Source organism: Arachis ipaensis, chromosome B09 (assembly GCF_000816755.2).
Source record: "Arachis ipaensis cultivar K30076 chromosome B09, Araip1.1, whole genome shotgun sequence".
Classification (NCBI taxonomy): domain Eukaryota; kingdom Viridiplantae; phylum Streptophyta; class Magnoliopsida; order Fabales; family Fabaceae; genus Arachis; species Arachis ipaensis.
Window position 1 is genome coordinate 90024182 of NC_029793.2, and position 3276 is coordinate 90027457.

The window sequence follows — 3276 nt, forward strand, 5'->3', positions numbered from 1 at the left end:
ATCTTAGGCTAGTTTTACTAGCCTTTTTCTTTTGATTTCATTAGGTTTTATGCACTTTCTTGAGCTATAAGTAAGCAATTGGGTTAAAAATTCATGTATGCCTAGACTCATTCAACCATGGTTAATTTGATGTAATTTCATGAGAATTATGCCATAATTACTTGTGTGCTAAGAATGATGCAATCTCTCATGATATTAGCAAGGCTTTGATGCATATATTGCTTGATGATAGGTGAAGAAATGCATGGAAGGAGGTTGAAGAATGGCAATGGAAAGGATGAAGAGGAAGCAGCGTTGGTGGCCAAAGTTGGACCACCAACATTGCCTCAAACATTGAGAGGAATGAAACAGGGGATCTTCTACATAATTATCTGATACCCACATTAGAGGGAGCGTTGGTGAGCCAACGTTACCTCCAACGCTTGATACAAAGTGCTTTCTGGAAAATTAGAAAAAAACTGTGGTGACATGTATGCGTGCTATACGCGCACGCGTGGATAGGCCAACGTTGGAGGGAACGTTGCTAGTCCAACGTTGAGGCCAATGTGCGCGATCTGAGCTCTAAAATCTTGATTTTGAAAAAGCGCATTGACGCGCACGCATATGCTATGCGTACGCGTGAGCGTGCAATTTGGCAATCCATGCGTACGCGTAGATGACGCGCACGCGTGGATAAATCAATGTTGGAGGGAGTGTTGTTGGTCCAACGCTGAGGCCAACATGCGCGAAAACGTTCAAAAACTGAATTGGGAATTTGCATCCACACGCACGCATCACTCACGCGTACGCGTGGATGAGAATTCTGACCCCAAACGCGCGCACGCATAGGCAGCGCAGACGCGTGAACTGGTAATTTGTACCATCCACGCGTACGCGTGGACAAGAAAACGTTGGCACTCCAACGTTGAGTCAAACGTTGCTCACAACGCCCAAATTCCATTTTCTCTGAAGGACGTTTGACTCAAGGTTTGCCCTCAAACGTGGACTCCAACGTGGGCATCAGAACACTGCAATTCAAGCACATCTATTCTCAACAGCATGGGGAGCCAATGGGAGCAACTTCAACCCATTTCAATTAAGGCCAAAAGCCCAATTCAGAGACTGAAGATCAATGGAAGAAAGTGTATAAATAGCTTAGAGTTTAAGTTAGTTAGGAGGGGCTGATATACTATAAAAAAAACTCTGCCTAATTTTCTGCTCTCTACACTTTTTCTTTTTGCAATGTATCTTTCAATTCTTTTTTCCATATTTAGAGCTATGAACAACTAAAACCATTTCATTGGTTTAGGGAGCTCTGTGTAATTCAATGGATCAATATTAGTTTTCATACTTCTTCTTCTTTCTTTTCTCTTGGTCTTGCTAGAAAGCTTTCGTTCTTCATCCCAGTGGATAGTTGTCTTGGAAAAGAAGCTATCCATAATTGGATCTCCTCTGAACCTTAGAAGATGAATAAGGAGATCATGCTAGAAATGCTTTCTCACATTGGATTATATTAGAGTTTGGATGGATATCGTGATATGTAATCCTACCAACACTTTAATCTATGAATATGTGTGGTATAATCAGTGACCATACATCATCTCTTCCCATGAGCACTTAAATCAAGGAATTGGGCAATTGTTCATGCTTACCGAGATTAGATTGCCAAGGAATTGGGATCCAATCACCTAAGATTGCCAAGGAGATTAATGAATGCATTGATTGAGGAAGAGATGAAAATGAATTTGATCCGGAGAATTATAACATCTCCTGACCCCAATGAGCTTTCCCATCTCTGATCTACCCATTCTTTTATATTCTGTCTTTAATTTGATGCTCAATATCCCCATTCCCATTTAATTGCTTGCAATTTAAGTTTCTGTTCTTTAGATTCTGTAATTTAATTTCTGTTCATTAAATTTCTTACAATTTAAGCTTCCTACCAATTTACATTCTACAATCCCGATTCCAATTATGATTCAGCTCAACTAGAACAATTCTCCAATTAACATTGATCAACCAACCAATCCCTGTGGGATTCGACTTCACTCTATAGTGAGTTTTTACTTGACGACAATCTGGTGCACTTGCCGATAGAAAATTGTTGAGAGACAGCTTTCAAGACATCATGCCATTGTTACAAGAATTTATCGACCCCTTGCAATTCCACAATTCCTAATAATACAACCGCACTAGATCCCTTGCGAGTGATAATGGATGACACCACACAATCACAAAACTCCATGAGATCATCGTCTAAGCCATTGTTTTGGGTTCATGAGGAATTTCACGAATTTTCTCTCATTGGTATTTGGTTCCAGCAACTGTACGCTGGTAACAACATCTTTATCTTGGAGTTACGGCAACTGTGTCATTGTTGCAAGAATTTATCCAACCATTTCAATCCCACAATTTTCAACAGTCCAACCGCACTAGATCCCTTGCGAGTGGTAATGGATGACACCACACAACCACAGAACTCCAGGAGATCGACAACCAAGCCTTTTGTGTTTGGTTTATGAGCAATTCCACGAATTTCCTCACATCGGTATTTGGCTATGGAAATTATGCGCTGGTTATAGCAGTTTTGTCTTGTGTTTACAACAACTGTGCTATTGTTACAAGAATTTATCCAACCATTTCAACCCCACAATTCCTAATAATCCAACAACACTAGATCCCTTACGAGTGTTAACTGATGACACCCCACAGCTACGGAACTCTAGGAGGTCGTCAACCGAAGCTTTGTGTTGGGTTCATGAGAAATTCCACAAATTTCCTCACATTGATTTTTAGTTATAGCAATAGTACACTGGTTACAGCATCTTTGTCTTGGGATTACGGAAACTATGCCATTGTTACAAGAATTTATCCAGACTTTTCAATCCTTCAATTCCCAATAATCGGATGACATTACACAACCATAAAACTCCAGAAGATCGGCATCCGAGCCTTTGTTTTAGCTTCATGAGTAATTCCACGAATTTCCTCATATTAGTATTTGGTTACAACAACTGTGTGCTAGTTATAGCTTCTTTATCTTGTGGTTACGGTAATTGTGCCATTGTTACAAAAATTTATCCACCCCTTTTAATCCTACAATTTTCAATAATCCAACCGTACTAGATCTTTTGTGAGTGGTAACAGATGACACCACATAACCTCAGAACTCTAGGAAATTGTCATCTGATCCATTGTGTTGGGTTCATAAGTAATTCTACCAATTTTCTCACATTGGTATTTGGTTACAACAATGGTTCGCTGGTTACAACATCTTTTTCTTTAGGTTAAAGCAAC